This window comes from Hibiscus syriacus, unplaced genomic scaffold, assembly GCF_006381635.1.
Source record: "Hibiscus syriacus cultivar Baekdansim isolate YM2019G1 unplaced genomic scaffold, ASM638163v2 tig00110429_pilon, whole genome shotgun sequence".
Taxonomy (NCBI): Eukaryota; Viridiplantae; Streptophyta; class Magnoliopsida; order Malvales; family Malvaceae; genus Hibiscus; species Hibiscus syriacus.
Genome location: NW_024062733.1, coordinates 9,401,172 through 9,413,734, shown reverse-complemented (window position 1 = coordinate 9,413,734; position 12,563 = coordinate 9,401,172). Strand labels below are relative to the sequence as shown.

General features: G+C 34.0%; 1 pseudogene; it reads left to right on the top strand.

The window, feature by feature from the left end:
* The window catches only part of LOC120124855, a 28,821-nt pseudogene that overhangs the window by 2,485 nt on the left and 13,773 nt on the right, over positions 1–12,563 (top strand).

Sequence of the window (12,563 nt, the reverse complement as noted above, 5' to 3'; positions counted from 1 at the left end):
GGCATTAATCTTTAATAGATAAATAAAATTTCCTTGTCAAAATTCTTATAGGAATTATTCCTGTTAGGCTTTATTAAAACTAAATACTAATGTTTTTAATGATCTCTTATTATATGGATACTATAAACTTGTTCACATATGTGGTTTAAGTCTATGCTCTATCCTTTGGAGCAAAGTTATGGTCCTATTTATGGAAAAGAAACTCTTCATCACATGTTTCTACTGAATCTCTCTTGCCTTCCATTGGATCTGTTTCGGAACAATTTTATAGCTCACAAGATGTTTCTCTCACTGGAGATAATATGTGTTGTGTTACAAGGCCATTGTAGCATGGCAAGTGGTTCAAAGGGAATAATGGTTTTCTCATCATTGATATTTGGGATAGGAACATTGGTTGTAATATCCCAATCATCGGGTCAGTGACCAAACTGTAAGAACTTTTAAACTCAGTGGTTGAATTAGAATAATTTGATAAATTCAAGGATATTTATGGTGGAATTTCTATATAGGGCTTGATGGTAAATTTGATATATTGGAGAGGGAAATATGGTCTTTGCATATTAAAGGATGAGTGTCTCCTTTATTAAGTGTTGGCACGTGGGTTTTGGGAGTATCTGGAAACTCATTCCTTGCTCTATTCTTCTTCTACGTGAGCTCCATCCATAAGGTAAGAATCTGAATTTTTGTTGTTTCCTTTAATTTTTGGTTTGGTAGTGGAAGTATGGGTGTTATATAAGCTTAAGTAAAGCTTATATAGGATTTTGTAAAATGGGTTTTGAAATGAAATTTTGATATGGAGTAGTTTTTGAAGTTTTAATATGATATTTGACTTGTCAATCGGCTAATTAAAAGTTTAGGAGTGTTAGAAATGCATAAGAGCTTGGTTAATAACATGGTATGATTTTTAGATATAAGTGTTTTAGTAAAATTTTGTATGTTTGGGAGTAGTAATTGGGTACAAGTTGGTTTGAATGAAAGAAGTTTAGTTTAAAGGCTTAAGGAATGATGTTATGATATACTTGAGAGGATTTTTGGGTGATTTTCGAAGTAAAAATGACAATTCTGGGCTTTGAGTATCGGTACCCTTAGAACAGTACCGATACTTCAAGGGAAAAATCTAAGAAATTATTAAGGTAAGTATCGATACCTATTAAAGAGGTATCGATACTATAAGGGTAGTATCGACACCGAAGGATGGTATCGATACCATGCAAACATCGAATGCTAGATTGGTATCGGTACCTTGAGGAGGTATCGATACCCTTGAAGAGAAGTATCGGTACTGGAGGGATAGTACCGATACTTCTAGGCATGAAATGGATAGTAAGAGTTTCTTGCATTCCAAGTTAGTCTAATTCGATATAATGGAGTTGAAGAACGATATTGATTTTCGATTGTTTTGTGTAGTGATTAAACGTAATCGACTTCCGGTCAGCTCGGCCTATAAATTATCGATTCGAAAGGATTAAAGATTTGGATTAGACTTCTGTGAGCAAAGGTTAGTGCAACTTCTCGGTTTTGTAACAAAATTGATGAAGGCTTGCGATAAGCCAACCTCCGTGTTTTCGATCGAAAACTTTATATTTATTTTCTATTATATTTCAATGTTTTATTCCATTTACATTATACAAACTATGTTTTATGATGATATGTTTATGAAAATATGAACTCTGAACCAGTGATTGTGAAAAGACTCTATATGAGAGTATCCATGCGAATAAGATACACTTTGAATAATGACGGAACATAATTATGTGATTAATAGCCCAAAGTATATGTATGAGGATTAGAGGTATAGTTGGCATGCCAAGAGTCGAGGGTTTTATGTGGTCATTCGGGATAATTATGTGGTCCTTGGGGACAAATATGTGGCACTTCGGTGCAAACCTATGTAGCACTTTGGTGCAAACCTATGTGGTCATTCGGGACAATTATGTGGCACTTCAGTGCAAATTACGAGTTGTGGTGACAACATTAGTGCACAACCTCAATGTACTCAAATACCTAGCGTTCTCAGTAGTATACCTTGGGCATTTCGAACAAAGATATACAAAGTGAAACTATTTATAAGTATACTTTTGATATGGAAATAATGAGACTTCTTTGTAAAATATTTTGAATTAAACAAATACGATTTTGTGTACTAAGTTAGCACTATTAGTATTGTCTCACTAAGTCATCGGCTTAGCGTGTGATTTTCTCACGCGTAGGTTTGAAGAAATCAGACGATTGAGTTGTGGAGGATAGCATATCACCGGAAGATCAGATAAGGACAAATTAAATGTAGGTTTTTGTGTTAATTTTGTAAATTGTTGGCATGTATTAAGTGTTTAATTTGGAAATGCTCTGATCTATTTTGTAATCTCATACATTTTGATATTTATGTAAATTATTAAGATTGTATGTAAAAAATGTATGTAAAATGATTATTTTATTAAAGAAGTTTATATCTTTGTATTTTGATACAAAATTTTGATTTTGTTCCTAATTGTGAATTTCATATGATTTGAAAAGTCAAATGTGACACCTAGGATTCGTATTCAGGTCGAGTACGGGTCAAGGGTGTTACATTGGTAGCTTGAATGTAACCACTCCAACAGTTTGGCTACATCAGATAGAGGAGAGGATGTATCTTTGTGTGTATCAGTACAAAAGCCTTACAATGATCCTTCTTATTCCTATTTCTTTTATCATTGATGAGGACCAAGGTGTTTCAATTGGAAATAACAAGTTCTTGAAAATGTTAGTTCCTACATGGCTATATATCATTACTTAGCATAAGCATTTCCATTTATCAATCAGTTCATTCAAATACTTTCGTTTAGTTTACAAATTCTCTGCAATTTTCTCATTGTGTTCTTATTGACTTGTAACATGTATAATGTATTTATTTCTTATTTAGTTGTCTTTCCCTCTTCTTATCCTTCAAAATCTTCCTTGTCTTAGAGCCTTTGCCCTTATAGCTGTCGTAACCTGATTTCGTCCGGGCACGAAATATTATACTTGGCAGGGAAATTGATGTGAATAAATAATTTTGAAAATAATTTGTGAGTCGCCATCGGCCTTTTGGATCAGGTAGGTCGAATACCTAAAAAAAATTTTCTTTAAAAGAGTTTTAAGAAAACATCAATTAAAAAAAATGAACTGATCTGCGTTTTATAACCAAAAATTCGTTCTTTTTAATAATAAAAAAGGATTCGTGGTCGGTTACGTTTAGGGAAGGATTAGCACCCCTACAACGCCCAAAATTGGTACTTTTTAATTATAAATTGTCTCTATTATTAAAATTTAAAAATTCAAAAAAAATATATATATTTAATTTATAATCCTATTATTTCAAAATTATATATAAAAAAAATATTTATTTATTTAAATATCAGAAAAGAACTTCTAGGTGCCTTAAGACAGCTCTTTTCTTTGATATTGATAAATATTAATTTAAATAATATTGTTTAATTTTTAATTTTAAAATATCAGAATAGGACATCCAGTTGTATTAAGACTGTCCTGTTCTTTGATATTGAAAACTAAATATTAAAATAATTTATTTAAAATAATATTTATTTATTATACTTATAACAACATTTAAATATATAAACAAGTAAAAGAATACAATTCTAAATATATTTAAAAGCAATAAAAATACTTAAAATAAATGACTAAAATAGTGAAATTAAAATTGACAAACCTAATTCATAATTAATCAGAATTACATGGATTAATCAAGCTATTTTCTTATTTAATAATTTAGTGACTAAAATAAAATTATCTAAAATTCGGATATTATAATAAAATAAATTAAAAATATAAACTAGGGATTAAAATATTATTTATCAAATTAAGGGATTAAATCTGTTATTATCCTAAATATATTATTTTAATATGAAGGACTAAAATAAAAGAAATTAAAATTAAAGATCTGAATTAAAAGTTTTATAAAATCGATTTAGTGACTAGAATGTAAAAATTACAAATTGGAATGGCTTCGGACGGGGTTTACCCTTTGTGAAATTACAGAAATACCCTTCCCGAAACGACGTCGTTTGGGAGAGGGTATTTATAACCCAAACCGGCTGGCCCTACGGGCCAGCTTCTCATTTCATTTTCTCTGTTCTCTCTCTAACAGAGAGAACAAAGAAATGTTCTCTGCCTTCTCTCTAGCTTCCCTCACCGGAGGGAAGCCGGTCACCGGACGGCAACCGTCTGCCGCCGTGACCGTCACCGCCGGCCACCGCATCCGGTGGCCGGAAAATTTTATTCTTTACACCGTTAAATAGATCGGAACGTCCTAAGGACGTTTCCGGTGTTCTTTTTGCTTAAAAAGCTCCTAATCGGAGCAAATCTACAAAAGTACCTTCGGTTTTTTTTGTATCCGGCGACGGTTAGGGTTCTCCGATGACAGTAAGTTTCTCTTCTTTCTTTTTCTTTTCTTTCTTTTCTGTTTCTTTGCTGAATGGTTGTTGAGATCGTTGGTAGTTTTTAGTATCTAGTTTCTTTGTATCTCTCTCAGTCTCCTGTGTAGTCTCTGTCTCTCTCCGTCTTTTTTTTTTCAGGTTCGAGTGGTGGCTTTTATAGCCACCACCGGTGTGGCCGTTGGACCGGTCCGAAGAGGGGGTTTCGGTGAGTCACCGGACTACCAGTGGTGACTCACCCCTTAGCCCTGGCGTGTGGAGGGCAGCTGGTCTTCTGGAGTCTTCATTTGGGACGTGGCAGCGGCGGAGACGACGAAAGAGTGTCGGCAGCGGTGATTGGAAACTGGGGCGGCGCCGCGTGGCCCTAGGGTAATGATACCCTAGGGTTTCTTCTGGCATATCTGAGGACCGTTGGATCAAGGCCAAATCCAACGGTTGAGAAGAAAGGCGGCTGGCTTAGGGTTAGGAAACCCTAACTGAAACCCTAAATGTTTTTTGGGTTTTAGTTTGGTTTGGGCTGGATATTTGGATTGTAATTATTATTATTATTTATAATATTTAATGTATTTAATAATAATAATAATAATAATAATTATAATAATTATAATAATGATAATTATAATTATAATAATAATAATATGGGTAAAAAATTAGTATCTTCAGCTGCCCCTCTTTGCTCATTCTTGTGTTAACAAGAATAGGGCAAAGATGAAAAGATAATAAATTTTTTTATCCATTTGGCTTCACTTGATCATAATGGAGATATTGAATAAATTCTTCTCTTTCTTCAAATGAGTTCTTCTCATTATGAACTTTTTGCTGGGGATGATGTTGACCTTTCTTTCTGTGATAGAGTCATTCAAAAGGTTGAATAAGCTCTTGATGAGTTCTTCTCATTATGAACTTTCTCTAGAAAGGCTGATGCTAATCTATCTCCTTCTGTGATAGAATTATGCAAAAAGTTGAACAAGTTCTTCTTATTATGAACTTCTTCTTTCTTCTTCAGATGAGTTCTTCTCATTATGAACTTCTCTGGAAAAGATAATCCATCAATTGATGAATTCAGGTAAAAGGTTGAACAAATTCTTCTCATTATGAACTTCTTCTTCCTTCTTCAGATGAGTTCTTCTCATTATGAACTTTCTCTGGAAAAGATGATCCATCAAATGATGGATTCAGGTAAAAGGTTGAACAAATTCTTCTCATTATGAACTTCTTCTTCCTTCTTCAGATGAGTTCTTCTCATTATGAACTTTCTCTGGAAAAGATGATCCATCAAGTGATGAATTCAGACAAAAGGTTGAACAAATTCTTCTCATTATGAACTTCTTCTTCCTTCTTCAGATGAGTTCTTCTCATTATGAACTTTCTCTGGAAAAGATGATCCATCAAGTGATGAATTCAGACAAAAGGTTGAACAAATTCTTCTCATTATGAACTTCTTCTTCCTTCTTCAGATGAGTTCTTCTCATTATGAACTTTCTCTGGAAAAGATGATCCATCAAGTGATAGATTTGACTCTTTGCTAAAATCTTTGAAATTCCTGTTAAAAATTCAACATAGATGAAAATGAATGAAAATACACCTATTTTTGTAAACACCTAAAATATGATGCATGAATGTTAAGTTATTTGATTTCAGATTGGTGAACTGAGTATTTCTTCAGTTGTAGAAACACAATAGATCTTTCTTCTTCAAATCAGAGAATCTATCATCTTTGACAAATGTAGATATAATGTCACAAAACCTCTTGAGAATAAAACTCAATATTTTAGGCTCTTGAAAAGCTTGCATTCAGGCAACATGTTGATTCTGATAACAACTCATCTGATTATGAAGTGACCTTTCAAGATGATTTCACAGATATCGATAGTTCTTCTAATACCGAGAAATCTTGAATTCTGATTCTGATGAAGAGAATAAACTGTTATACTTGACAAAAATGGGATTCTCAAAGGCTGAAGCTTCAATAGCCATGTAGAAGTGTGGTCCAGATTCATCAATTGTAAAATTGATAAATTTTATATGTGCTGTTCAAATGACTAAAGATGCTGACGCACTTCTTCCGGTAAAAGATAGGAAGTCATTATGCAATGATCCCAATTACAAGCAAAGGCGAAACTTGGGCTATGATTTTTGAAAAGGAAGAAACAGAGGAAGCTTGAAAAGAAGCTTCTTAATGAAAACAATCATGCAGTTCATCTTTCAATTCCAATGATTGGTTCTGTAGTTCCTACCACTAGATCAGATAACTCAAAGAACACTTCCAGAAGATGCTATTGAGTTTCCTTATTTCTACTATGAGCAAATTCATCTTCCAAATTCAATGATTGATTCTATCCAACCAGATCAGATAACTCAAAGAACACTTCCAGAAGATGCTATTAGCAAATTCATCTTCTAAATTCAATGATTGATTCTGTCCAACCAGATCAGATAACTCAAAGAACATTTCTAGCAGATGCTATTGAGTTTCCTTCCAAATGCAATGATTGGTTCTGTCCAACCAGATCAGATAACTCAAAGAACACTTCCAGAAGATGCTATTGAGTTTCCTTATTTCTCCTATGAGCAAATTCATCTTCCAAATTCAATGATTGGTTCTGTCAAACCAGATCAGATAACTCAAAGAACACTTCCAGAAGATGCTATTAGCAAATTCATCTTCTAAATTCAATGATTGATTCTGTCCAACCAGATCAGATAACTCAAAGAACATTTCTAGCAGATGCTATGAGCACATTCATCTTCCAAATGCAATGATTGGTTCTGTCCAACCAGATCAGATAACTCAAAGAACACTTCCAGAAGATGCTATTGGCAAATTACATTTGTTCCAGTTAATGTTTGGACTAGGATATCACAGTGCTTATTCGATGTAGAGCCAGAATTTGTAGATTCGAAGCATTTCCATGCTACTACACTGAAAAGGGCTATATTCATAATTCTTCCAATTAAGAACAGATTTTCTCTTATTCTGCTTCCTCCATGTGCTGATGCTTTTCCATTGACAAAGAAATGGTGGCTTTCATGGGATCCAAGAACAAAGTTGAACTGTTTATAAACATGTACAGGAAGTGCCAAATTGACAGAAAGGATCTGTAAGGCTTTTAAAGCTTATGACAATGAGCCACCTTCAAGTGTCCAGAAGTATGTTCTTGATGAGTGCTGAAAATGGAATCTAGTATGGGTTGGAAGGAATAAAGTTGCTCCACTTGAACCTGATGAGGTGGAAATGCTTTTAGGTTTCCTTAAAAAACCATACACAAGGATCTGTATAGAGACATATTTCCCAGTGATATCAATGTCTTGTTTCTTTTTTTTTTTTTTGCTTTTTTTTTTGCTGGAATCGATGCTACAAAGGACACCTTCTACTGTCTTAGTATATTTTTGAAAACAGATGTGCAAGAACTGAATGGTGATCGGTTAGAGCAATTGATGAGTAGATTTGTCGAATTCGACCTTGTTGTCGGTTATATCTAGCATAACAACCTTATTGTTTAAGATGGTGATGATTTGCTTACTTTATATTCCATGTATTTAAAAGTATTAACATAAAGTGATATTCAGAAATCTTTAACTTATTTCAAAATTATGTTAATTCATAGAAGAATAAATTGAATTTTCGAAAATAATTTGAATCTCCAATAAATTGAACTTGAAATAGATAGAATTGTATTCAAAGTTCTGGCAAGCATAAGAATGATAAAAATTCAAATGTCTCAACAAATTATAAGCATAAGTATTTCTAAATTAATCAAGTTGACACAACTTAGAGAAATGATGTAAGCTTTTGTCTGGAAGATCTCAAACGTTGTCGAAATGCTTGTAGATGTGAAGTTTCTTCCAAACTGTCAAAATCTTAAGAGGGTTCAACTCAAATCCTTCCTTTGGTTACAAGATGCCCTTTGCGGGTTTTCACCTTGACCCCCTTTCTTTTTCTTCTTTTTTTTTTCTCTTTTTTATTTTTTCTATTTTTTTTCTTTTCTTTCTTTTTTCTATTTTCTTTCTTTTCTTTCTTTTTTATTTTTTCTTCAAGCATAATATTTCTTGACAGAATCTGAGTTTATTGGATTTCTCAGAATTTTTCCATCCATTTCTGCCAAGATCAATGCTCCTCCGGAAAAGGTCTTTTTTACAACGTATGGCCCTTCCCAATTAGGCATCCATTTCCCACGGAAATCTTTATGTATAGGCAAGATTTTTTTTAGTACTAGATCACCCTCTTGGAATTCTCTTGGATGTACTTTTTTGTCATGAGACTTCATCATCCGTTTTTGATACATCTGTCCATGGCAAATAGCTTTCAATCTTTTCTCTTCAATAAGGTTCAATTGATCAAATCTAGCTTGGATCCATTCAGATTCATCCAATTTTATTTCTCTCAATATTCGAAGCGATGGAATCTCAACTTCAATTGGTAAGACTGCTTCCATCCCGTAGACTAAAGAAAACGGTGTTGCCCCAGTAGATGTTCGAACAGTAGTTCGGTATGCGTATAGAGCAAAATGTAACTTCTCGTGCCAATCTTTGTAAGTTTCAGTGGTCTTTGTAATGATTCTCTTGATGTTCTTATTTGCTGCTTCAACTGCCCCATTCATCTTTGGACGATATGCCACTGAATTTGAATGTTTGATCTTAAATTGTGCACAAAGTTCAGTCATCATTTTGTTGTTCAGGTTCAGAGCATTATCTGTAATGATCCTTTCTGGTAGGCCATACCGGCAAACTATCTATTTCTTTATGAATTTACAGACTGTGGACCTTTTAATATTGGCATATGAAGCAGCTTCAACCCATTTGGTAAAATAATCAATTGCCACAAGAATGAAACAATGTCCATTTGATGCTTTTGGTGTGATTGCCCCAATGACATCTATTCCCCACATAGAAAATGGCCAAGGTGCTGTCATTATATGTAAAGGAGATGGGGGTACATGAATTTTGTCTGCATATATCTGGCATTTATGACATTTCCTTGCATAATCGATGCAATCTGTGTACATGGTAGCCCAATAGTATCCATATCTCATTATTTTTCTGGCCATAGAAAGACCATTTGCATGTGTTCCACATATTCCACTGTGTACTTCTTCAATGACGTTTCGAGCTTCGCTGGTATTTAAACATCTCAATAGCATTTGATCATTGCTTCTTCTATACATAATCTCGCCATCAAGAAAATATCCAACAGCCATTCTTCGCAAGGTTCTTTTATCAATTTCTGATGCATTTGGTGGATAACTTTGATTTTTGATATATTGCAGGATATCATGATACCATGGTTTACCATCTACCTCTTCTTCCACACTATAACAATGTGCAGGAATTTCATATACTTGCATTTTGATTGGCATCATATCAACTTTCTTAGTTGCCTGAAACATAGCAGCTAATGTAGCCAAAGCATCTGCCATTTGATTTTCTTCTCGAGGGAGATAATTGAATGTAACTCTCTCAAATTCTTTCACTAATTCGAGGGTAAAATTTCGGTATTCCAACAATTTGGGATCTTTTGTTTCCCATTCTCCTCGTAATTGATACACCACTAACGATGAATCTCCATATATCTTGAGAAATTTGATTTTTCTTTCTATAGCTGCTTTCAACCCCATGACACAAGCTTCATATTCCGCCATATTATTGGTGCAAAAGAACTCCAGTCTACTGGTAAAGGGATAATAAACATTTTCTGGAGAAATTAACACTGCCCCGATTCCTCGTCCCAAAGCATTAGATGCTCCGTCAAAATAAAGCTTCCAAGTTGCAAATTCATCATTTGTTCTGACTTCTTCATTCATGGATATGCACAACAGATCTTCATCGAGAAAATTGAAGTTCAAAGGTTGATAATCATTTGATACACGACTGGCCAGAAAATCAGCTATTATACTTCCTTTTATCGCTTTTTGGTTGACATATACAATATCAAACTCAGATAATAACATCTGCCATCTAGCCATTCTGCCTGTCAAAGCTGGTGATTCCATTAAGAATTTCAAAGGATCAAGTTTGATATCAACCAAGTAGTATGGTATAACATATTGTCTGAGTCTTCGAGTAGTCCACACCAAAGCACAACATAATTTTTGTATTGGTGGATATCGAACTTCACAATCAGTAAATTTCTTGCTCAGATAATAAATAGCTTTTTCTTTCCTTCCTGATTCATCATGCTGTCCTAGTACACATCCCATCGAATTTTCGAAGACTGTCAAGTAGAGAATTAATGGTCTATCAGGCATTGGTGATACTAAAATGGGGGCATTGGATAAATATTTCTTAATAATATCCAAAGTTTCTTGACATTCTTCATTCCAGACTTCAGGATTGTTCTTTCGAAGTAATTTGAACACTGGATCACATTTGTCAGTTAATTGAGAAATGAACCGAGATATATAATTTAATCTTCCCAAAAAGCCTCGAACTTCTTTTTTTGTATTGGGTGATGGAAGATCTTGAATTGCTTTTACTTTATCTGGATCAATCTCGATTCCTTTTTTGCTGACTACAAATCCCAAAAGTTTCCCGGAAGTTACCCCAAAAGTGCATTTAGCGGGGTTAAGCTTTAATTGATACTTCCTCAATCTCTGGAAAAGCTTCCTCAAATTTTGAATATGTTCTTCTTCAGTTCGGGATTTGGCAATCATGTCATCTACATATACTTCAATCTCTTTGTGCATCATATCATGAAACAAAGTTACCATGGCTCTTTGATACGTTGCCCCTGCATTTTTCAATCCAAATGGCATCACTTTATAACAGAATGTGCCCCACATGGTTATAAATGTTGTTTTTTCCATGTCTTCAGGATTCATTTTTATCTGATTATATCCTGAAAATCCATCCATAAATGAAAACCATGTGTGCCCTGCAGTATTGTCCACCAATGTGTCTATGTGGGGTAATGGAAAACTATCTTTCGGACTAGCTTTGTTAAGATCTCTGTAATCCACACACATTCGAACTTTCCCATTTTTCTTTGGTACGGGAACAATGTTGGCTACCCATTATGGGTACTTAGATGCCTGTAGGAAACCTGCATTGATCTGTTTCATCACTTCTTCTTTGATTTGCAACAACATTTCTGGCCTCATTCGTCTGAGCTTTTGTTGGACCGGTTTATATTCTGGATTGATTGGAAGCTTGTGTATCACTATATCTGTGCTCAAACCAGGCATATCTTGATAAGACCAGGCAAATATATCTTTGAACTCTTGAAGGAGATTTATCAATTCTTGTTTTATCTGGATTGTCAGAGTAGTACCAATTTTCACCTCTTTTATTTCTTCATCTGTTCCCAAATTCACAATCTCAATCTCTTATTTGTGGGGTAGAATTTGTTTGTCTTCTTTTTCTACCAATCTTAATAGTTCAGTAGGAACATCACATTCCAGTTCATCCTCACACCCATTGATTTCTTCCAGATATATAGGCTGCTCTAAATTTATCACTGGATTAAATCTAGGAATAAACATGCTATTAACACTGTGACACCTGCAAATTTAAATCGGACATATTTCCGAAAGAATATAGTAAATTTATGAAATAAATAAATGTAAAAATGTAAGAAAATGTAAAGAATGATTGCCATATGAAAATTTTAAAGAAAATTTCTTATATTTAACACACAATTTCTTTTACAAGATAACAAAAAGTTTTCATATCTTTGAGCTAAACATAAAGATTAGTTCTGAATATTACTCTGCGTTAATATTAAAAACTATAGGAAGATCTTCAGTGGTCCAATTGGTGAGTGTTTCTCCAGGAAGACATGGTCGAATCCTATCCAAGTATTTGCCAGTTTTGTTGTCATTCATGATCATGTTGATAAATAATCCATTCATAGCTTCTTCAACTATGTCTTGATCTTTCGTCAACTTTTTTTCTTTAAAGGCTTCAACAAGCTGCTGTTCTACATTAATTGTTCCCCCTGATCTGAATGTGGTCTTCAATTGTGGGAAAGACATGTGTTTCCAAAGGATTTCTCCCCCTTTCAATTTTGCCTTTCTGTCTTCACATCTTCTTTTCATCTCTTTGTTCTTTTGCTAAAGATTGGGCTTAAACCCTAGCCCAAAACGGTCTTTTTTCATCTTTATACTGATAGGAACTGAAATCCCTTGAAGATTCTTTCCTAGACCTTTCCCAGCT